Here is a 25,940-nt window from a genome sequence, read left to right as displayed (position 1 = left end):
CCAGAAAAAAACTGCTGCAAAAGACTATATAGAAGAAAGTTAAGTAAACGAAGTAAACGATGTGTTCAGTGAATGCGTGATCAGTAAGTGGATATCCCTGTCCAAGCAAATGGTGGCAGTCAGTGCAAAATATGGCATGTTCTCAGGATGAATAAAATAGATACAATCGATACAAGGAAATTCTGTTAGGGAAGGTTAAAGGAAAAGAGATATCTAAGAAAACAAAAGTAAGCCTGCAAAACTAAATGAGCAAAAAAGTGTTTTACAGGTGCTGATTCATCAAGTTTGTGCCACTTCCTAAACAAAATAATTTTGTGTCATCTTAGTCTTAGTTACAGCTTGTACAGACTGGCAAGGTAAGAAACCTCTGGGTAGGTAATACAGTAACAATGTATACCTTCTATTTCTTCCCAAATTGAGCTTCATGTGAGTGGAGCAAATCTTTCATCATTATTTTGGTTAAGGTCAGTCCCTTTTGGAAGGTAGCCATACTGGCTGAATCATCTGAAGCCTACTTTGGCAAAGCTGCCTGGACAATCTGTCTAACCCTGTTAGTTGTTGTCAGTCTAACAGTTTTGTATCATTTGCCTGCGACAACAAAGCTAACTCTTTGCTGACAGCAGTAAAAGTCAGGGCAAGCTGAAACTGATTCTCAGCTTAGCTAACTCATTTATGCATGTGTCCTTAAATAAAACTACAGAAAATAAAGCAGTCCTTTGTTCTTCAGTTAGGAGTTTAAACTAAATGTGTGCTTTAACTGTAGTGTGTAGTATATATTAATATATTAAGAAATGGAAGATTGTTAATAATGGGCTAGTAGTGCACATTTATTAGATGCACTCTGTAGCCTTTTCACACATCAGGTAGGTGTGTGTGTGTGTGTGTGTGTGTGTGTGTGTGTGTGTGTGTGTGTGTGTGTGTGTGTGTGTGTGTGTGTGTGTGTGTGTGTGTGTAGCACATGAAATGAATATTGGAAAATGTGTGACTGAATTAGTATGTTGATTCTTTTCATTTCAGATACAACTTAGTGACAGCAAAAAGTAAGTTAAAGTCAAATCTGTTAGAATAGGAGAATATATTGCAGTGAAAAGACTTTATAGGTGAAACCAATATTATGCATTTTCTGGTCTCTATAATAAGAGTTGCCAAAAAACTCCTTAACCCAAGTGCTGGTTGCTGTTTGGATGGTTGTTGTATATCAGTCAATCTGCGCTCCATTCTCTGTACTCACATCTATATGGACTAATAAAAAAAATAGATTGACATATAGATTGATAGAAAGACATATATAACACCAGCACTCTGGAAGATAATAAAACATAAAAAGCCAGTAAAAAAACAATTTGATTCCCAACTGGTTTTATCACAAAAAACTTAGCTTCATGAGTGGTAAAAAATCTGAATTGACATTTTCATAATCAATTTATATCATTCATAACATGTCACCCAACAATAATCATCCATAAAAATTCATTACTGCTGCATAATCAAAAATATTTCTTTTATTATACCAATACTAAAACCTGTGTAATTATTAAAAAATCAAAAATAAAGATTTCTGTATATCTAAATTAACACACCTTTTCAACTAATTTGTAAAAAGATAAATGCAATTTTTTTACCACTGATGAAGTTACATTTTTAGTAGTGAAACTGGTCTTTTTGGATTTATTAGCTTGTTATGTTTTATTACTATCCAGAGGACTGATGTTTATGTTTTCCATTGATGTTGTTCATGCACCAGAGAGTAGGGATTAACATGCACCTTGTTGTGTGTGTGATCAGTATACTGATTTTTCTGACACTCTTTTACCATTTTGGTGAAGAGCTGTTTAATAATCCAGTGGCCAAGGACTGTAACTTGGATAGTTTTTTTGTTATCACTTAGAGCCGATAAGGAAGATATCCAGTGTTTTACTACTTTGGAAACTATGGCTGGCATAGTTACATTGCCTGATTTAACACTTCTGGGGCTATCAAGGAAGTAATCACAGACCATTAATACAGTGTTTCATGAACTTAACAAAATTGCACGAGGAAGTTCCATCTTGCAACCTGGAATATAAAGTTATTGGGGGCATAGTTATTGAAAGATATGAATCCAACAGGACTGAGAATCAAACTGCAGCCTGCAGTGCGAAAAGATGATGGTGTTTTGATGTAACAGTGGTGGAACATTGCACATATGACCTCCATTTCATTTGTTAAGGTAGTTTTGCAACATTATGAGAGAGTTTTTGCTAATACTGAAAAAGAGCTTAAGAAGCAAAAAGAGCAATTTTTGACTTTTGAGAAGGACAAACAGTTTGAAAATCTTTATTGTCATTTTAAAGGTAATGTTTAAAAAATTGATGCTGGAATTAAAAATAGGAAATGTAAAAACATCAAAGGGACAGTAATGCCTTTTCTAAAGGGACACCATATAAATAGCATAAAAAATAGATGGTTAGATTTTACTTGGCATCTCCTAAAATGGATGGAACAAACAAATGTAAAAGAAGTAATAAGGTGGGTAATTCTGCTTTAAGGGTAATTGATTCCTCCTCCTCCTATAATTAACAGAGGGTGTATCTTCCATTACTGATAGTGAGCTTGAGTCAGGGCCAGAACTAAATGGTATATTTCTCTTACCCAAAGGTAGTAATGTTGAATATGGGTAATGAATCTAATTGCACCCTATAGTAGAAGAAAATATGGGTGGACAGAAGCACAAGTGAAGAAATATCATAAGCATTTATAAATGTCTTGCATGTTTGGATTTCAAGTCTGATTATTTGAAATTAGTGGTTCAAGCTTCAAATAAGCCCTTAAGGTAAAATGTCTTTATTAAATAAAGATTTATCTTTTGTTTCTTCCAGCTACTGAGAAAGTATTTGTAGACGATATAAAGCAATTTTGTTGAGCAACGAATATGAAAGTCTGGTTTTATAAAAAAAAGCTACATGTGATGGTGTGTTGTGTTCAAGCTCATGATGTATTTAAATTTTGTTTTCTCAACTCTACTTTTAATCCATTTTATCACCCATCTGTTAAACAATTTGAGAATTTAATGTTAAGGGATTTACGCTTTTTGGACACATAAGGAAATTGTTTGTCAAAAAAATAACTATCTACCCTGGAAAAAGAAGCCCTGGATATTTTATCCAAAGATGGAAGTTAGGTAGTTACTACAGCTGATAAGGGTGGGGATGTAGTTTTATGTTCCAAAGATGGTTATGATGCTGAGGCCTTATTACAACTAAGTAATTCTTTATTTTATTGTAGAATGCCTTTGGATCCTGTAAATGAGTTTAAGAAAAAACAGTACATTTCTGCAGTATGGGGTGATTCAAAATCATCTCTAATTATTTAAGACGAGAACTTAAAGTGGACAATGTAATCCTGCACATTTTTTATATCCTACCTAAAATCCACAAAAATAAAACAGATGCTTCCAGAGACCAATAGTATTGGTTAGAGATTCCCATACTGAACTTATTTCAGAATTTTTGGAAAAATGTTTTAAATCTTTGTTGACATTAGCAAGAGCCAAGATTAAAAACAGCACTCAGTTTTTGAACATAGTATTTGATATGATGGCTAAAAGTGATTGGCACGTATGTACTTTTGATGTTTGTTCATTGTATACATGTATATCACATGAAATTTGCCTTGAGGCTATTAGATATTGGTTAAAAAAGGCTGATTTATATACTTTTGAATTTAATGATTTTTATGTGTCCTTCACTGAACTAGTTTTAAGAAGGAATGTATTTTTTTGTCATTTTGAAAAGCAGTGTTACTTACAGATGACGGATACGACTATGGAGGCCTCTTTTGCTCCCATTTATGTGCATTTATTTGTGGGATATTTTGAAAAGCACAATATCTATAATGAGGCAATGAATATGTTTTTGCCTTGGGTGAATATCTGGTGAAGATATTTGGGTGATTGCTGATGATCCAGGCAAGCAGTCGTCAGGGCTATACTGTTAGTATTTGAATAATAATAAGCTTGGAATATCATTTACTTATAGAGCAAAATTATTTGATATTGATTTTTAGATTTAGAAATTACAAAGGCAATAGATGAATCATTATTACTTCAGTATATAGAAGGACCACCTGTGTCAAAACAGTCTATTTCCAGATTGTTGTCCTCAGCTATTACCTTTTATTAGTCCCACCATAGTAAACCAGTTCCAGTCAATATAAAATCTCATTCTTGTCTTCTTGATGGCATATTGGAAAGGGGTAGAGTGTAGAAGTATTTTAGAGACTGCTGCTTGGCCCTCTGTACATACCTTTACAAGGCAATGCACACTAGATTCCTTTTCTTGATCCAGGGCAATCTTTGCTAGGATCATTCTCCAGGGACTCCTGAATCCATGTGCTTTTTCCTCCCAAGTTGGATAGACTTTGGTAATCAACATATATAGCTTAAATCTTACTGCACTAGTGGGAATGATGAAGATAGTGCCTCCCTCTAGCCACCTATTTTTGTTTATAGTTACTTGTTGAGATATAAAATTGTTTCTTATTACATATTTTTAGTGGTTCAGAATGAGTACACTGCTACTTATCTTTTGGAAAAGAAAGTCCTGAAGATCTTCACTCTGACTGCTGATTTTCACTGCACAGGGCTGACCAATCAGCAGTCAGAGTGAAGGTGTGGGATGGAGCTAGAGATTTGGAAGCTGTGTCTTGGGCAAGGTACAATGCATGTAGCCTAAAGGCTACTGCAGCAGTGAAGAATATGAACTTCTGCTGTTAAGGGTAAGTGCAACTTATATAGTTGCACTTACTACACAGTAATTAGTGAATGCAGTGACTGCTGTTTATTTAGTCTTGAGCCTGCCAAAATTCACACTGAAAGGTAAAAAGAAGGAATTTTTGTCCTTGCAAATAATACATTTTTGGTTTCTATTACTGCAGAAGGAAGAGGTGTCTTAATAGCTTTTGTTTCCTTAATATGGTGAGCTTATGAAAGAAAATTACATATTTTTTTATTACAGCAGAATATAACATATTGTGCTATTAGAATGCATACTCAAGGAAATAAAACAGAAATTGTTGGAAACAATAATTGAATGACTGCTTGACATATTCTTTTGTGACAATATTTTTGCTCACAAAATGAAACTTTCTGCAAACTTTTGAAGGTTCTGTTTGTACTTCTGCCTTGCAAGTGCTGTTATATGCTTTATTACCAATACTGAGGGAAGCAAAGATGTAGGCTATGGGTCTTGTCATTTGTGTACCCCAAGGTACTTCACTTAAATTCCAGTAGCTGTCACTCCAGTGCTACCAAACAGCTACTCCATTTATATTTAAAATGAGATGTTAACCAAGATTCTCATAGCTGAAACAAAAGTTAATGACTGCACATCATTTGCACATGGGGTTGGGGTGTCACTTTAGTAGTGACAATCATCTAGAACTAAGGTTCACATTGCTGGGTGGCTAACCCTGAAACGCTTGTTCTTTCATTCCACTCACTCACATCCACATACACCTATGGCCAATTTAGTGTATCCAGTCCACCTACTTCATGTCTTGGGAATGTGGTAGGAAACTGGAGCACTCACAAGAATCTCACATGAACACAGGGATGACATGAGGACTCCCCAGAGAAGGCACCCCAACTGAGAATTGAACCAAAAAACTTTTTGCTGTAAGTTGACTGTGCTATTGTAATATATATATATATATATATATATATATCCCTCTAGAAGTCTGTCAAATGTTGCTTCAAAAATACAAATCTTACAAGAAGAGGTCCATGTCCAATAAATTAGGACCACATGGTAGGCAAAGCTGTTCTTTTTGAATAATGTATCATGCATCTCTCAATGTTCATGTCTTTTTGTTATTCTCAGCTTCACTAAAAGGAAACATCCAAGCTTCCTTTTTTCTTCCAAGATGGTATGTTTTTTTTTTTTTTTGAGTGTATTGCTTGACGTTAATGTGATACATTTTCTTGTTTTCATTTGTTTGTATGTTTAGAAACCCTTCAAATATTTTCTTCATTTTTGGGAAATTATTTCCTTTCTTTTCAACTATGTGATTGGGCTTTCACCCATCTTATCTAGCTCACTGTGTCTACTACTTTCTTTACAAAAGAGTTTTTGGTTAGGTCATATCACCGAATAACCATGTATTGATGGACGAATTAAGTGTTTATACTCTTTAACAGTCTCATATTAGTTATTGCAAAATTTGGCAAACATTTAGTAACACTACCTGCAAAATACATAAAATCTCCATCTGAGCTTTTGTGCTTTCCTCGGAGATTTTATCACATTAAATGGTGTGCCATTTTCCCTGGGTCCATTGGTTCTACTTCTGTTTCTTCTCCTTTATCTTCCAAACCTGTTTCCAGCAAGAAGCGCCTCCTTCATGATAAGCCCAGTCAGAAACTATGGTCACTCTTTCCACTTTGAATTTTGATCTTTCTTCTTCTTTGTGAATACCACTGCAATTCATTGGAAAACAAAAACTGGCTTCTCAGTCAAGGCAGAGCAACCCTCCTTCTTGGCTCCCTTCCCTTCATACTCCTACACCAAGACACACATCCCCTTTAATTAAGACACTAACTACGCCGATCCCACATTACAACCTAACAAGACAGTCCACTAATGGTGCCACTCTCATAACTCCATCCAGTAAACTTCATTTCACTGACCACAGCTTCTTTGTTTTTGCCCCTAAACTGTGGCAGTCTTTGTCACCTTATCTTACTGACATCATAGACTACAAATAATTCAGATATCAGTTCAAACAATACCAGACTGAACAACATAAGTGCATGTGTCAACACAGGCCATGTCACCTAAATACCATGGTTGCTGTTTTACATTCTTCTCAGAAAACCTTGACTGCTTAATCTCCTTGTGAAGGCTGCCAGCCCAGCTAGCTAGAATTTTGTAAATAATCCTGTCGTTTGTGAATAATAACATGATTTGTATGCTTGTCCTACAAATGTAAGAAAACTGTATGTTTTGTACTGAGCTTAAAGAGTGTAACCACAGTGTGTCCTGCTGGAAAAGAGTGTATGTAAACTATATGCCTATGCAAATGTATGTTTTAATAGTAAGAAGCTGGAACATACAGAGTTAACTTGCAAACCCTCAAGAAAATAAGCTGAAACTGTTTATGATTGTGCTATTTCTCAGTTTCAGCAAGAAGAGTGTCTACAGATAGAGTTTCTTTCTATTGTTTTAAGACAGAAATAATTACTAGGTTTGTAATTGTTTTATGACTTCCAATTTCAGGCAAGCTTCTAAGAGATAAGTGTCAGCTTCTAAGAGATAAGTATTTTTCATAGAGGCATGTTAAATTCTGTTGGTATCTGTTTAGCCTGGGAACTAGAGGCAGGTGTCAAACAGTGATGTCATGTAGCTAACCCTGTGTATTATTAATTTAAGAACTATCTCAGAGAGAAAGTCTGTGCATTTTGTATTTATCTGTGTATCTGAACACATCCATCTTCAGCACTTCTCATCTGCATTTGCTTGCTCTGTAAGTAAGACTTAGATCATAGTATTTCCCTTAGAGATAGATAGAAATATAGTAAGATCAATCTAGATGTTTTCTCTATTTATGTGAGACTGTCCTGCAATGTTGTTTTAAAATATTTCCTGTGATTCTGAACTCTGTTGTCACTATACTGAGTCATTGAGTATTGTCTTGTTCTGTTATTATTTATTATTAAATATATTTAAACCATTGAACTGTGGCTGGTTTGTTAGAGATATTTAAGCTCTTAGAGTACTTGCATATCTCTTTGGTAGCACTGTACAGGCCACTCCTAAATAGCCTTCACGTCTTGGACACACTTACCATTTGGATAATAGTGACATTAGACTGATCACCCTTTGGTAAGGGCCTTATATTAGCTGATAAGTAGTGGTTGGTGGCAGCTGGTACTACAGTATAGTCTGGGCAGAAGGGGGCATAGCTTGTGAACCTGTGCTAGCCTTCCCCAGGAGTGTCTGTGTGGTTGTATATAAATCAAATCTCAAAGTATGTGTGTGTGTGTGTGTATGTGTTTGTGTGTGTGTGTGTGTGTGTGTGTACTTGTGTGTGTGTGTGTGTGTGTGTGTGTGTGTGTGTGTGTGTGTGTGTGTGTGTGTGTGTGTGTGTGTGTGTGTCAGCTAATTGGGCAGAGCCACGAAGCACTGGTTGGATAGAGAGGGTGCTGGAGGTTTTGACTTGACCACTCAGCTAAGATCTAAACCAAGCTGTGCCAATGGGGAGTCTTATTGGAGATCTGGAGAAAGAGAGAGACACCAGCCCCAGACTGAATGTGATCTCTGTGTGTTCTTAAGGGAAATTGTACTTTACCGTGTGTGTACTTGTTATCCTCCCAGTGTGCATGTCCTTCACTGGTGCTAGTGGTGAGGATTGAGGCTCCTTGATTACTGGGCTAGTGCAGGGGTGTCATACTCCTAACCTCATCCAACTTTAAACTCATGCCCACCACTTCCCAATCTGCCCTATCCATTCCCAAATATATAGCTAATATATACTTTTCCTGTTATTAGCTTCTCTATTGCTGATCTTAGTATTTTACAATTTCTGTTCTCTTCACCACTAAAATTTCTGTTCATGCTTTTATACACTATATCCATTATTTTGGATGGACCACATTTATCTCACATATTGACACCTGCGTTGTGTATTGTATACTCCTGATCTACCTCTTTTTATATCCCCTTGTAAATATGTGTATATATTATGTATACCTATGTTATATTATGTCACCTTACTATATAATTTAGTTGTACATTTAATGTTACTTTACTGTTGAACTATGTACAGTAGATAACCCAGGCTATGCCTGTAAGTAGTCAAATGTGATCAGTACTCCACCACAATAACCAAAATTAAATAAATAAATAAATGCATAAATAAATGGTAGAACACTGGAGAAGTCTATAAAACTCTTCTCCATATTCGTTGCAGAGTCTATTACTCCATTTGCTTCTTCAGTACATGTCCCTGCTTCTTATTCAAGGCTTGTGACTCCAGGATGATTGGGCAGTCCTCAGTAATCCCAGACATAGATTCCTCTAAGCTGACTGAGCCAATTTGTCATTTTGATAGTCACAACTGTGAGACCTTTTGGCCCCTCTAATTTGAGACCATAGAGTCTTGCCTCTCCTTCCCATCAGGTGCTATGTTTTTACCAGTGCTATTGATGCTGCTGCTGCTAATCCCAGCCCTGCTTTCAGCTCCTCCCAGGTTGGTAATGGCTGTTCTGGTATCTATTCCCCCATCAGCTGTTTTTTATGACATTATGTTTTCTGTTGTTTGTCCGGTTAGTGCTAGTTTATTCTAGACAAGCTTTAATATACTTGAAGGTAATATACCTGACAGTAATTGTCTCAGCACTTGCCCTACTGGCATGGGGTCTGCCAATGTCAGCTTTCCTACCATGTTCCCCCCTTTTTTTTTTCTTTTTTTTTTAAATACCTTTTTTGAATTATCACTTGTGACATAGGTAAATTTACATTTATACAAAAGTAATCAAACTTTATTAATAAATTATCATTAACAAACATTATACTTCACATATATTGCTGTATATCATGTAACCTAATCAACATTACATAAATTATTCAACTCCTGACCTTTTTTAGACAAGAAACATCTTTATTAAACCATCATTTACAACATAAGCAATCAAATATTTATATAAATGAAAAAAAACTCACCAGTCCTAGTTGCAAGCATTTACTCTGTTTCCCTGCAATTGTTTTTTCTAGCACTTCTTTTTTCTGTATTGGAACGCTTAACAACAGGGCTTTTCTTCTCTTACCAGACTTATTCCTTAAGCTCTTCTGTATATTACCCTTAAATGTACTAAGGATTTCTAAGTACAGCCTACTCAAATATCTGTGCCTTCTTGGAAGATCTGGCAACCAACCCTGTTTTCTCAGCCACATACTGTCTTTACATTCCCCATTTTCCTTTCAGCAAAAAGAGTTCCTGGATTCTTCTGAATCCAGATTTCATAAAAGAAATGAAGAACATTCTTGGCTAAAACAAAACACATCCAGATGTGAACCCCTTATAGAGGACTTGGATGATGATGATGATGGTGATGATGATGATGATGAGGCCAGCTCCCCCTCCTCCTTTCCCCAAATGATTCCATATTTGGAAATATTCTCCAAATAATGCAGCACGTGGTACTGGTCTTTCTGAATCTATGTTCTCTTAGCAATGCAGGCTAAAATAACCTCCTACTTCACCAAGCACTTCTGGGTGGTCCCTGCTTTAATGGGTATCCTAAAAGATATCACAATAGTTGCACAGCATTGGCTTGTCTTCCAAAGAAGATAGAAAGCACTTTCTGCCCTTTAAGAAAGTCAACATTTTTTGCAGAGACTCCCAAACCAGCTCTGGCTATGTCAGCAGTGGCCCTCTCACTAATTAGAGCCCTTCCATTAGTTCCTCTGAATATTCAGTTTACATTTGAATCTTTTGCCTCCACTAATGAAACACTTCTAACCCTAAATGACTTTCTTTTTAGTAACGATTACCTCAGCTTAGAAAATCTCTGAGATGAGGCCTTTTTTTACCAATGGTTCTTATGTAACATTCCTTATAGTGTTTAGAGCTAACATATCCTTTATGCCTAAGGTGGCCACAGAGCCTAAATTAAATGAGTATATTGATCAGCCTGCATTTTTCCCTAAATACTGTAACCATCATGAATATCTTTTTCATTGCATGGATATTCAAAGGCACCTTTGATTCTGTGTGGACAGAAATGTATCTTTCAGCAACCATTATGTGTTTCTTTTACTAAATGCTTTCCACTTGGTTAGACAACGGCAAATACATTTGTTAAAAGGTATGTAACAGGAAATCTCTACCTGTTGCTATGAGAACTTATTCTACCAGAGCAGTGGCTACCTTCATGACATTTTTCTGTAAAACCACCTTAGATGCATGTGCAGCTGCATCCTGTCTTTCTTTGATTATCTTTATGAAACAATACAAATTTAATGGAGTTCATTTGTCCTGATCTTCTTTTATGTTTACTACTGTCAGGGTGTATTCCTATAAGAGTGCTCACTCAGAAGGATTACCTAGTGATCTATCCTGAAAGTAAATGAAGATGAACCTCTTCTTATCCGATACAAAACTGATGTTCTTACCATTCCGGTTAATCTATAAGAACATCAGTTTTTGTTAAGATGCCCTTCCTGTATCCTCATCTTTGTTGTTATTTCTGCCTTCTCCTCTCCTTCTGCTGCTTCTTCCTTTTCGTCAGCTTCATGCTGACTTCACAACTCAAAGGTGAGACCTGCATGTCAAGTATAGGAAGGGGGAAGGTGTTTGACAGCATGAGAAAGTTTAGTATACCAGATGGTCCAACACCAATGAGATAAACCCCAATGTTTAGTGATGGTGTAGACACTCTTCTTGCAGATGTACTTGTTTGTAAAGTGCATAATTTTCATTTAAAACACACATACATACACACACACACACACACACACACACACACACACACACACACACACACACACACACACACACACACACAACTTAAGTAAACAATCTTTTCAGAGGATTAGAAAGGGTAGCATTACTAAAATATATCATGTATAACAGTGTTGTGTAATTTTTTTCTACAGGGCATCAAATTCCAAAAAGGAAACAAAGACATATACATTGATGTTACAGTGCTGAATAAATTCATTGCAAGAGCTACGTATTTCCAAAAAAAGATACCTTCAATGGTGTGGCACTAAGCACACCTAATCAAAGATAATTTAATCAGAATTACATTTTACTAGTTTGTGTATACTTTATCCCCCCTTACCAAACTCCATACCATGCCTTTCAACTTCTTTGCTTAAGAATACTGAACAAAGCTAAAAATAATAAGGGACCAAAATCATGGCCAATTTTCAATTACTACTGTAATGCACTTAAAAGGTTAATAGAATGGATTCATGTTGAGTTTCAAAGGTAATTTCAGTGAATGGAAACAAATAAAAAACTGTTAGCCGAAATTACCTTTGGTGAACATCACAACAATTTGTTTTGCAGGGGGACAGGCCCCCTGTATATATGCCAACTCCAACATCACACAACAGTGGAGAAAAAAACAAAACTCCACTGTTGACAAAAGTAGTTTTAGTGAACAGTTTTTTCTTTCACCAAAACTACATTTGTCCACGTGACATTTTCCCAATAGAGCAACAGGTTTTGCATTTACATGCATTTTCTGAAAAATAAGATGTGTGAAACTTTAATATCTGTAATTATTGACTGCCTGTAGTCCTCAGTGATTTACCAAAAAATTCATACATTTTACAAGGGACAAGACAAAAATATGAGGCAAAATTAGGTGTGTTCTACAAAATTCTAGACAGAGGTATGTTCCACAGTACAAAATTTCTTGTTTGCAAAGAGAAGAAAAAATTATTTCTTTTCGCACATGCATCATTTTTCTTACCTGTGTAAGATTATTATTACTTTTTTTGCATTTTCAGGGATATTCCTAACCTGACTTAAACCTTTGTTACCTTCTGCCTTCATTTTTAATTTTATGATAAAACAATATTGCTTACAGCTACCAGATAAAGTTTTCAGATCTTAACTCTGCAGAGATATTATTCCAAAGAAATATATTCAACCACTATATAATACAATATATTATAGCTGAAGAGTTCTTATTCTACAGAAAATGCATGCACCGTCTAAAGAATAAAATAAATGGACTCCACAGTGTTTTAGTTCTTGTGTTGAAAACAGAACACATTAAAGTATATAAAACCAAATAAAACAAAACATTAAAAAAAAAAGTATGCAATGTGACAAGTTCTCTTTCAAATAATTACCTTCCAGATGTTAACATTTCTTTCTGTTTAACCTACTGCTGTGTAGATGAAGAACTTTCCATGAAGCAATGGGGTCTGTCAGCATAAAAGATTACAGCAATAACCTGTTAAAAAGCTGCCACTTCAGGTTCAGAATTTGATTCTCTGAGCCTCCATTTGTCTACTGTATGACCTTGAGTAAGTCATTTAACTAGATAGTGCTCCATGGTAGAGTCTCTAAAAGGTCCATATGGATCAGTGCTGTACCTTGGTTAACAAATAGAAATAAATGGATCGAAGAAAAATGCATATTCTTTTTTTAACATATTTGTGCATTGTATTTATAAACTGAGTTTTATTTTTGCCAATATATAATATTTATGAGTACGAAAAAAAAAATCAAAAAAATGTAGCAGGTATGGATGAAACCAAATAAGCGAAATAAACTCTGCATATAAAAAATACACAAAGGTATAAACATGCAGATAAGGATAATGGTGTATTAAACAGGTGCTTTCGTGCCTTACATGGTGCTTTCTCAGATTTTCTAAAATCAAATAAAACCATCCACTTTAATAACATAATACCCATGACATCATAAATCATTTGACAAAACCAATAAGTCAACGTTTAAGTTGTTTTTTCCTTAGAACAGCTTTAAGGCTATATCCATCATTTAATCTAAGTTCATCAGTTGCATTCAAAACAATGATCCACTTATATTCATTATTTTCAGCATTCAGTTTGATGTCACCACTTCTCAAATTCATAAAGTAACTTGTAACATCATAAATTTAAAATGGCTTTGTTTTATTATGTAAGCTCCTTTTCCTAATCTCATATATATGTTTGTATAGGTACTCTTTAAAAATGCTGTTTTCCCAACATAAACTCAACCACACAATACGACTAGCTGAATAAACTAGGTGAGTCTTCATAATCTCAAGCATAATATTTCTTCCATGTTGCTAAATGCTCAAAATTATCCTTGCACAAAATATATTCACAGTAATTGCAACCTCAGCTTGGATGGGTCCTAAAACTATATATTTTGCTCTTAGCATTTTTTTTTCTTTTAGTTTTTCTGCTGTCACTTCTGCAACATCTGCAGCAAGGATAGAAAATATTTCAGAACAGTAATGGGGAACATGCTATAGTTCATTGTCAACCAACCCTTCCATTCCCCATTACTGCCAACATTGAACAAAGAAGGTCTAGACAGATGGTTACTCCTGAATGCATTATCATATTGTACTGTACAGTGGCTTAGTGTCAGGGTTCAAAGTGAAAAAAAAAACAGTTTGCCACAATTCTGTATCAAAGCAAGTCTTTCATTCATAATTCACGAAAATAGTCTAAATAATAAGTCTGCATAGTAAGAAAGTACATGCATATTCTTGACAGGTCAAAAGTTATGATTCATATAGTCCACATTTTCACTTTATAGCCCTGCTTTATGAATTAATAGTAGTATCTTGGTTTATGATAGCTAGAAGAAATATACATCTCCTTGTAGGCTACAAAAGAAAAATTTAAAAAAGGCCTACTACGTTTCTTTCTGCCTCTAAATGCATATGCAAATAGTCCCCAAAATGATATTTATAACCATGTAAAATAAGAGTGTTAATTCATGCAGAATATGTTTGGCAACATAACTAATGTAGCCCTTCTTGTAAAAACATTGAATTTTCAGATTAATTTCAAAATCAGTCTATTCATATTATCAGATGATATTTAATATACAGGAAAGCTTTTTAATTATCTTAAACAAATTAAGACCTCTGACCAATGGCAGTCTGGTAATGCATAACAAATCAGGTTCCTGTCACGTAGTCGAACTTTTACAAATTCAAACCTCATATGGTTAAGACCATAAGTTTGAATTTGTAAAAGCTTGAGCGGTTGAATGGAAATCTCCATAAGCGGAGGTTTCCATTTTGTTCAATGGGGTGCGATCTCGGAGTTGGTATATTTAAATAGTGGGGGGGGGTGCAGGGGAGCTTGCCCTCCTGCTTAAAGCAGTTTATTTTTTTTTCCATTTTTTTTTTTTATCCATAGTCGAAGTTTTGTAACTTCGAGCATAATGGTTCGAACATTACATGTTCAAAGTTATAAGACTTCGACTATGTGATATAGACCCTAACAAGTCTAATAGTTTTTCATTCACATCACATCAGTTCATGATATCGGCAAAAGTAAAGTGAAACTGTAAGGCAGTGTTTCCAATGAGGGACAGATAAAATGTGAAGCAGCAGTATTTTATTCTTTGCATGTTTATAAACAGTATTGTTCATCCAGAAGGCAACAATGTTTATGCTGTTTTAATGGAGTGGCAGTATTATTTATTTATTTGTTTGTTTAATTCTTTAGTTATTTCTCTGTCAAATAACTGGGCTGGTCCAGGGACCTTTTTCCTACTTGACCTGGGGCACAAGGGCAAGTATAAATACAAAATGTGTGTGTGTGTGTGTGTGTGTGTGTGTGTGTGTGTGTGTGTGTATTTTGGGAAGGTGGGATAAAGAAACTGCAGTACCTGGAGAAAACACAAGTTATTATAGGAGATTCCTAAAGTGAGCCCTCCAAAGTATCATAAATGTCCTACATCCAAACCAAAGAGTTAAAATGTCACACAAACAAACCATTCAGTAAAAACTGCAAGAAAGACTCAGCTTAAATGAGGTCTTCATTTTGTAATAAATTAAAGACTTAAAAAGTAAAAAAAAAAAAACATGGGCATTCAGAAGCCATATAGCTGAACCACTGGCATATCCTTAAGGGCTCATTTGCATATACCCCATGGGCCTCCAATGCAGGAGGTTTAAGTTATTACGCAGTGAAAACTCTAGTTTAGCTGAGTTTGTCTTGCAGTTTGTACTGGAAGTACATGTCCTACTTGGGACATGAATTCTGTAACTGAAATGTCAGTTGTGTCTCATTTCCACATTATCTCAGCAGACCAAAAGCTCTTGGAGAACTGTGTTCTCAGTAGTGGTTCCATCATCCTGAAGAATTTTTGAACTACAGGTCTTATTGGCTAAAAAACATATACAGCTTTTCATAATGTCAGGGTGTTATGGACCTGAACTCTTTGAGAACTTACCTGTTATTTATGCCTAAAGTATTTCCTGGATTTTTTTTCTTTTGGTCCAACTTGTTGCAGAAGTTTGTATGCTGCAGGTATGCAGACACAATTTTATATTATTTTTGCAAGGTCAACACATTAAGATCAAATGTTTGCATATTTTATGAATGGTATACAGGGCTGTAAATCTACAGAATATGCCCTTTCTAAGTGATTGGCTAATAGCACTATTTTCATATGTCAGATACAGCAGTGCTTGGGACTGATACATTAAGGTATAATTACCAGATCATCAACTATCACTGCAGCTTTCTTTAAGAAGTATCTCTGCATGAAGCATTTTTGAGGTTACTACTTGGATATATAATCATGTATTTTCAAAGCATTACACCTTGGATATCCATTTCAGAATTTAAGAAGATTTTGATGTAGCTGTTTTGGAAGGCATGTTATAATGTACTATGTTTGGGAATTGAGGTACATACATTTGTGGTCTCCCATCCGTATGCTGAATTCCTACAACAATGATCCTTATGATGACCATAGTACTGCTGTGTCACTGCTCTCACTATAGCAGTAAACATTGGTATAGTTTGGTTGGACAGCACAGTGGTGCAGCGGTAGCATTGTCGTCTGAAAGCAAGAGGTTCTCCGATTCGATTCATGGCTGGAGTACCTTCTCTGCGGCATCTGCATGTCCTCCCTGCCTTCGTGTGGGTTTCCTCTGGGTGCTCCGGCTTCCTCCCACATCACAAAGACATGCACCTAGAGTGTTTCTCCCCGGGCCTCTGCTGAAAATTGGCTTTGTTCCAAGTCAGACTTTCCTGGAAAACAAATGTTAAATAAATAAATAAAAATAGTTGCTGCAAAATAGGTTTCGTTTCTCACAAATCTTCTACTAGGATTGGGTGGGGTGGTGTATGCACAAAGTCAGATGCTATTCATTCTGTCCATCCAGTCCAATGTATGGGTCCTTGAGATGCTTGCTGGATCTGACTTGGCAATTAATGCTCCAGTCTTGAACCCCTTAGATCTCATGTGCCACCTTCATGAACTTGGTTAAGCTAAGTGCTCCACCTCATTTAATTGTTGATGGCCTCTTTATTCTTGCATATTTCTACACAGTAGTGTGTCTTTTCTTGTGGGGATATCTTTTCAGCCCCTTTTTTCCTCCTTTATTCCATTGAAATATTTCCCACTATTGAGTCGAAGAATAAAATTTACCTAGATATTTCTGCTACTTTAATTGAATGTTTGCAGTTGTTTGATTAACAATATTCATAACTGTTATTTGATAATTAATTGTTGATTGCATAGATAATTTTAGTTCTTGATTATGTTGTCTCAGCCTTTTTGTGGGCTTACTGAACTTTGTTATGAAAAGGGAAAAGAATATTTTAAAAGTGCTCAAACTGTAGGCACAAAAATCCTCCCCATAAGACACCCATGACTTGTGTTTTGTGTGCTTGGGGATGGCACATTTAACAGAAAACTGTGCTGTTTGTTCTGCTTTTGGACCTAGGGCATTACAAGGTAGAATAAGTTGATCCTCAAAGTCTTCGATCCTGAGACTTCCAATTCCAAAATACCTTTTGATAAATCCAAATCTAGAGACTCAGAGTCAAAAAAGAGGCATTCCGACACTTTCCAATGACTCAAGACCCTTTTCAGTGCCAAAAAATGCCGAGGTTGGACATTCCTATAGCAAGGACTCCATCTTACACACTTTCACTGGATTACTCTTTCAGGATGTTTCTCCAAGAAGATGTATCAAGTAACCTGCTACAAGAGAGAACATAGATAAATATCTTCTCAGGCCCCATCAACTTCTTCCCTACAATCTTTCAGGTTCTACAAAAGTACATCAGAAGTGGACCCAGGTCATCTGAAGCTGAATTTCATGAAAATGCAAATATAGATGGGAGGCATACCTTCTCCTTTTTCTCCAAAGGCAATTAATGCACTCCCTATGCCCTGCCCCCCTTAGCTACTTCACCTATCCACATCTTGGCTCCAGTGGTCTTGTAGCCAATTTTCATCCCAGGGCCCATTTCCTCAGTGTCAACCTCTACTCCAGCCTTGACATTAAGGGTGTTGGATCCAACTCACTTAACCCCAATGCCCTCAATGCTCAGCTAGTGTCGGGATCAAGGATTCAATGTTTAAACTTTGGTGCCTTCTTCTGAGTTGTTTCATATGGTTCCTTTGATAGTGTTGGAGGCTTTGGCATTTGAGACTTCAGTTCCAATCCCCTCCTTGAGATCTTCTACCATCTGTACTTCGGGGATCCTGTCCTCGGCGATGATCATTTCTCTTTCAGGGGGAATGGATCTGGTAGCTGAAGCAGAGTTCTTGGATCTGCTAAGGTCAGGATGTCCTCCAGAGTGATGGAGAAGATGGTTGCTTCTTCAAAGAGAGCAGAAACACAGGCCTCCTTAGAATCATCTCTACCCCAGGATCAATGTTCTTTCACTACTTCTGCCCATCAGACATCCTTGGGTCAAGGTCAAGCTGTGAGCTTCAGAATCACTGCTCCATAGCAGATAGAATCATCTGAGGGCTCAGGTCATAATCCCTGATGTTTTTTAGAAAGAAGGCATGCAAAAAGAGGCTGACATAGTGGATTTGTAGAGATTGACAGTTGTCTTTTTTCAGGACCACACCCTTCTGTCTCAACTTTCCCAATGTAAACATGCCATCTGCACTGGGATTGTCTATCTTTAGCTCCTTGATCTTGGGGGACCCTTTGGTGTCTGCATTGAGGTCAATATCTCTGAGTTAAGATCAGTCATGACCCATTAAGTGTCATCAATTTCATCTTCAAGGTCAGTCTTCTGACAGTTGATATTGAGACCCTTAGTCTCAAAGTTAACTTCATTCATGACTTCTTCCCTTCAATAATGCTCTCATGAACTAGATTGGATTAATTGTCAGTAAAAGCTCCAGGGAGGCAGACTTCCTTGTTTGGATCCCAAATAGCATGGAGCTCTACCACAACCTCTACCTTGGGTGTACATATGCCCCCCAACCCCTATAGTAGAGATACCAGGAACTGTGGAGCCTACTCCAGCATTAACAATACACTTAAAGTCATGTTGTTTCTTGTACTTTCTTTTTAATCATTCTCTCCAAGGATAGATAAGAAGACTTACCCCCTAAATCATGAAATGTGGGCATAGACAAGGGTGAAGAGGGTGCATCCCTACTACTGCCACCCAACCACTACAGGTTCTGTAGAATTCTCGAGACAGTTCAAGCAAAGGCAGAATGGACTCCATAAACTCTTCTTCATATGAGTGCATTCTTGAGTAAGCTTTTCATTTGACCAAATCAACCCCTTGTGCAGTCTCCCCAGCTGAGAATATGGTTCAGCTGGTCATTCAGACTGCTCAGAGGAAACCCAACCTCATGGGTCCCATATCAACTAGAGTAAATGGGATCCTCTAGCCTTCCAAAAACTGGATAGTTTTGATTAGTACTCCAGAGTAACTGCAGCTGCCTTAAATAAGGTTCCTACTCCACAGATCCCAGCTGACCATCCACCAAAAGTCATGCACTTTGGATCAGCTAGAAGCATGTGTTTACTAATCTGCCACATTTTCTTTGAGAGCAGTAAACTGTGACACACATAAAATAGACAACAGCCACCTTCTTTATTGTAAAACTTGTTTACCTCTTTCGTCCTTCAAAATAACAGGACTTCTTCAGAGCAGACTATAATTTACATAGAACATTACCTAAATTAATTCAAGTGTATCGTATGACTCCCACCTAACCAATAGAATTCTTATTACCAAGAATACAATTGCCACATTTATAACAACCACATTTTCTTTCTACTCTTAAAAAAGGAACAAGTCCTATAACACAGGTAGATAACAATGAAGTCCCTTTAGAATACCCTCCCTACAATGGTGCAAGAAATTGATGAATCAAACAGTGGGACAAGTGGAGAGGCAAGATAGTTGGGCCTTACCCTCACAGCAGACTGCTCCTGCCTGAGGGATGGGACGGGTACAAGGGAATAGGAGATGAAAGGTATACATATTGTATTAAATAATCAAAGTGATTATAAAATTTACAGTTATAGTGATGAGATGGTGACTACTAAAGACCACTGAACATGTCAGTTTATTTGAAAAAAGCTTTACTTTTGTACCTAGTAGAAGTGAGAATGTTTCTGATAGTTTAATAGGTCTGAAACTATTCACTAGGAAATTGAATCTAGTCTAATATTTTGGTAATGATCAGGATAATGATATTCTGCACAGGGCAAGTTTGTATCTGAAGTAGGAAACTTCATTTGATCATCAACCTGTGGGTATCGGATCCGACCTGGATCCGAGCCGGCAGCTTTCCAAGCTAGAGATCCGAGCTCCAAGCTCCTCCCCCTTACCCATAATACCCTGCCACCTCCTTCCAATCCCCAGATCTCATTTGCCGCGGCTTTGTCAAGCACGGGTTTCTCGAGCTCCTAGCGTTAGGCGATCTGTGAGTAAAAAAGTTCTTCAAAATCTTATTAGTTTTTGTGTATGTGGACAGTTAATTCCCTATTTTAAACCCGTTTTCCGTTCCCTCACAGTTTAAGCCTAGTAATTCCCCCTTTTCCCCCTTAGGTGTTTGTGTGAGGCGCGTGTGTGTTTTTTCATTAGATATTATGGCCTTGGCCCCTAAGGCCATTTTTTCTAAGTGCACTGAGTGTGACCATAAGCTTTCCCCAGTGGATGGCCACACTCATTGCGCCCTCTGCTTGGGGGTACCGCACTTGTCTTAGGGCTGCCAAATTTGTGCAGCTTTTAACCCCCGGGCTCTGAGGGATAGGAAGAATAAGCTGATTCTGGTGGGTCTTCTACCTGCGGAGTCGGCTTCCTCCTCCTCTCCCTCAGTGGCTACAGCTGCAGCTGCTCAGCCTGTTGTTCCCTCTCCCCTGGCTGGGACTCAACCTCCCATTTCTTCCCAGGGAGAGAGGGACTCTAGGAAAGAGAAGAAAGAGAAAGAGGGAGAAAGAGAGGCATAGAAGCCACAAGCAGCGGGCCGACTCTGCCCCCTCGGCCCCGCCTGCCAAGCTGCTCTCCTCACCTTAGAAGATCTCTGGGCCTTCCTCCCCTCGGCTCCATTCTCCACGCTTCTCACCAGAGCCAGGAGGAGGAGGTCTGACCATCTTCGAGGTCATCGCTGTGGCCCTCCCGGCCAGCTTCAGCGGCCTCCTCTAGGTCGACACGCAGTCTCTCCAATGCTGATATGGACCGGATGATGTGTCGTTTCCTCCAAATCCAGCTGCAGATGGGAGTGCTGCTGCCTCCCCCCCTCCGGGGGAGAGTTCAGCACCAATTTTTGTCCCAATAGCTCCTTCTCTGATCCACTATCTGGTTTCGGAGCCTTCGGATCCAAGGAGTCCCAGAGCCAGGGAGTCGGCGCCAACGGTTATAGCTACCTCGACGCCGGCCATGCTCTCAAGTTTGTCAGATCTCCTTTTGGATCCGAGCTCTCAGGGCCGAGAGCTGTGCATCGGATCCGAAGAGGCCAGTGTGTTCTCGGCTCCGTTTCGGTCGGAGCACACTTACCTCTCAGGTCTGAGCGCTTCGGCTCCGATGCTGATCCCCGCGCCGGATCCAAGGGTGTTAACCACGGATCCCAGAGAGATTAGTTCACCCTCGGCTTTCGACATGGTGGAGAGGGTTCTCTCGAGAAGTTTGAGACCCCCTACTCTTTCTTCGGATTCCACCCCCACTCCCTTGCAGCTGGGCTTGTCTTCCATCATCCAGTCCCAGGGACACCCTGTGTTGACGCCCCATCCCATTCCACTGGTTGAACATGGCCCTGTTAGTGAGCCCTCCTCGGATAGTCGGATAGTCCCACCGAGAAGGTCCCTCACAAACTTAAGTGTAAGAGGAGACACTTGGACTCCCCTGAGTCCCTCATAGAGGACACTGATTTGGAGGAAGGGGAAGGTTCCCCAGGTCGCCCCCCCAAGGACGTCTCCTTTGGAGACATTATGGAAATGCTTTGCCTAAAGGGGGGGGGGGTCAGCCCAAAAACCTTCCTCGGATGAGTCAGTGTTCCTGGAGGAATTGGATGTAGGCCCGTCTACCTCTTGGGTATCCCCTCCGGCTGACCCCCTGGTTGACCTCATCATTACCAGGGCGTGAAAGGAACCAGACACTGTAGAGCCAATCCCCAGGAGGCCAGACAGGATTCTTAGTCCCCTGTGGACAGGACGGCTTGGAGTAAGGGTTCCCCGGTAGATGCCATGGTGGTGGCTGCAACCACCAAGAGGGAACTTGCTCAAGATAGTTCCTTGATCCATCCCCCTGATAAGGAGTCTCAGACGATGGATCTTATCGGGAAGCGGATGTTTGCTTCAGCTACCTTTTCTATAAGGGCGCCAAATTATTTGGCCCATGTAATTAGACTTCAGCGGGATCTGGTGAAAGAATATGCTGAGTCTCCCCCTAAGTCCATGTCGGCCAAGGACAAACGGACTTTCTCGGCTCGCATGGCCACTCTGAAATCTGTTTCTAACACATCTATGCGGCTACTTTCCCATGCCACGGAAAGAGCCGCTGGAGCCAGCGGGTCCGGTATCACCTTAAAGCGTCATGCCTGGCTCCGGCTTTGTGACTTTGCAGAACCTTTCAAGGCGTTCTTTGCTAATGCACCCTTCAACGGTTCTACTCGGATTGGGAATACCATCCGCAACACATTGGTTCAGAGCAAGAAAGATGGGAAGACGCTGTCTGCCATCGGAGTCCGCTTCTCGGCTCCTCAAAGGTCCTTTTCTAGGAACCAGAGAGGACAAAAGAAGATGTGGTTCCAGAAGTCTCAACAGTCCCGTTACACTCTGGACCCTTCGTCCTTCAGAGGCAGAGGGGGACAAGGTGGACATGGGCCCAGAGGCAGAGGGGGGCCGAAAAATTTTGGGTCATGGGAACCTTTTTCTGACCGACCCATGCAGCAGCCCTGAGGCGTTGCCCGACTGCTGCTCTCTGGAGGCAGTTGGGGGGGCATTTTTCGAAGCACTTGGCCCAATGGGAGTCCATAACATCAGATCGCCGGGTGCTTTGAATACTATCCAGAGGTTACTCTATCCCTTTCATAAATCTGCCTCCTCAGTCGAGGTGCCTCCCTGATGTACCACCCAGTTAGAGGGAGGCTGCAGCTTTAGAGGTAAAAAAGCTGCTAGAAAAAAGAGCCATCCAGCACGTCCTCCCAGGACAATCTGGATTAGACAATTACTCCAGGTTCTTTTTGGTGCCAAAGAAGATGGGGGACTTAAGGCTGATCCTCGACCTTTCAACAATGAACCTCTTCATTGCCAAGGAAAAATTCCGGATGGTCACGCTTCAATCCATTCTGCCCCTGCTGCAGGAGAAGGACTGGATGTGCTCCATAGACCTCAAGTATGTGTACTATCACATTCTCATGGACAGGCATTCCAGGAGGTTTCTCCACTTCTGGCTAGGGGCCAGTCATTACCAGTTCAGGGTCCTACCCTTCGGTCTCACCACAGCCCCCAGGGTGTTGAACAAGGTCATGGCAGTTGTAGCAGCCCACCTGAGACTTCAGGGAATACAAGTTTTTCCTTACCTAGATGACTGGCTCCTTACCGCCCCCACCAGGCATCTACTCTGCTTAGCCAGGGATTGTTTCCTACTTCTAGCGTCCCATTTGGGGATCACCATAAACTTGAAGAAGTCATCCCTCCAACCAGTTCAGGTCTTGGAGTTCATAGGGGCCAGGATAGACATCCTTCAGACCAAGGCCTTCTTGACATCAGACAGACTTCGCAGTTTGACCTTACACATTTTAGCCCTTCTTCAGTCACCTGCCCCGTCAGCGGAGTTAGTCCTGAGAGCTCTAGGGTCCATGGCAGCTACAATCAACCTCACTCCCTTAGCTTGCTTACACATGAGGATTCTCCAGTGGACATTGCAAGTTCAGTGGTCCATCCTTCACCACCCGTTGGACTTACTGATTCCTCTCAGCAGAGTTTGCAGAAATTCCCTCATGTGGTGGCTCCACTCCCGAGAGCTTCGGGAAGGACGACCGTTTGTTATGCCGCAACCCCAAGCCATGGTGACCATGGACACATCTCGCCTTGGGTGGGGGGGGGGCATTACGCAGGAGGAACTGTTCAAGGTACGTGGACTCAGACAGAGACCGTTCTGCATATCAGTGTTCTGGAGATGAGAGCGGTGCTTCTAGTGTTGCAAGCCCTTTATGCCTTTCTCCCTCCAGGGACTATTGCGATTCAGTCAGACAACATGTCGGTGGTCTGGTACATCAACAAACAGGGGGGGACCAGGTCTTACCCTCTTTGTTGAGAGGCCATGAGAGTTTGGGATTGGGTGATATCCACCAACCGTTTTCTGTTAGCAGTGCACATTCCAGGTCGGTCCAACATCCTAGCGGACAAACTGAGATGAACTATCCTCTCGCCTTACAAGTGGTCTCTGAATCCCTTAGTAGCGAAACAGACCTTCCGCAAGTGTGGTCAGCCTTGCTGCAATCTCTTTGTGTTGCCTTCCAACGCGAAGTGCAGTGAGTTTTTTGCTCTAATTCCCCCTCCGGAGTAAAGCCCCAGTCTTCTGTATGCTTATCCTCTTCTTCCATTGATAACAAAATTCTTACAGAAAGCTCGTCAGTTGGGGAACAAGATTATCCTCATAGCCCCATTCTGGCCTCGTCAAACCTGGTTCCCGTGCCTGCAGTCTCATCTTATAGCTCCTCTCTGGACCTTGGATCCCAGCCCGGATCTAATCCTTTGGGATTGAAACCCCCGAACCTGGTCGATCTCAAGCTCTCAGCATGGTTGATCCAGTTCCATTAGTTGCTAGGACTCCCCGTATCTCGTCTGCAGTTAGATCTATCCTGGTAGAGGCGCATAAGCCTTCTACCAGGAAGGTTTACAATAGTAAATGGAAGTGGTTTTCTATTTGGGCATCTCATAGGAATTTGGACCCTTTCACTGCTCCCATCCCAGCAGTGCTCGATTTTCTATCCTATATTTTTCAGCAAGGGGCCAGTTCTTCTACTGTAAAGGTTCAAATGGCTGCCATCTTGCATTTTCACTTTGGAGATAATCTCAGTCCCCTCGCTTCCACCAAGATTTGTAAGACCTTTCTGAAAGGTACGTTTCTCTTGAGACCCTCTGTTAGGAACCCCGTCCCTCCATGGGATCTAACCTTGGTCCTTCAAGCTCTAACTGCACCTCCTTTTGAACCTGCAGCTTCTGTTGATTTGAAATTTTTGTTCTGGAAAACTAAACTGCCTTTTTGTTAGCCATTACCTCAGCTAAAGGGGTGTCGGAGCTTCAAGCTCTCTGTATTAGAGCCCCGTATCTGGTTTTCCATAAGGACAGGGTCTCTCTCAGGACTAACCCATCTTTCCTACCTAAAGTGGCCTTAGAGACGAACATCAATCAGTCCATTAATCTCCCAGTTCTTTTCCCTAACTATCAAAACAAAGGGGAGTACAAACTTCATTTGTTAGATGTTCATAGACAGTTCTGTTTTTATTTACACAGAACAGTGGCCTTCGACAAGTCTGATCAGCTCTTTGTCTCTTTTGCTAAACCCTTCTTGGATAAGCCTGTGTTGAAGGTGACTCTGGCCAGATGGATTTTGAATTGCATTCTGCTCACATATAAACTATCTGGCCTGCCAGAGCCTACTGGGGTTCATGCTCACTCTACCCGTTCTATGGCTACATCTGCTGCATTCTGGTCGAGAATTCCCTTGGATGACATTTGTTCTGTGGCTACTTGGGCATCCCCTCATACCTTTATCTCTCACTATAAATTGGATTTAGTGTCTAGAGGAAGGGCGGCTTTTGGCTCTGCAGTGCTCCGGAATATCCTTCCTTGAGGACCTCCCAAGTTTTTTGGTAGCTGGGGACTCTGTCCCACAGGTTGATCAAATGAAGTTTCCTACTTCAGATAAAGAAGTTATGTACACACCATAACGTTCCATCTGAGTAGGTAACTTCATTTGTCATCAACCAACCCTCCCTCCTTCCCCCTAACCTGGTTCTTT

General features: G+C 39.7%; 1 protein-coding gene across 1 annotated transcript in view; it reads left to right on the top strand.

The window, feature by feature from the left end:
* The window catches only part of LRRC72 (leucine rich repeat containing 72), an 833,487-nt gene that overhangs the window by 227,428 nt on the left and 580,119 nt on the right, over positions 1–25,940 (top strand). The gene's annotated exons all lie outside the window — the stretch shown is intronic.

Source organism: Protopterus annectens, chromosome 3.part0 (genome assembly GCF_019279795.1).
Source record: "Protopterus annectens isolate FY-2018-M chromosome 3.part0, PAN1.0, whole genome shotgun sequence".
Classification (NCBI taxonomy): domain Eukaryota; kingdom Metazoa; phylum Chordata; order Ceratodontiformes; family Protopteridae; genus Protopterus; species Protopterus annectens.
This window is presented reverse-complemented; position numbering and strand designations above follow the sequence as displayed.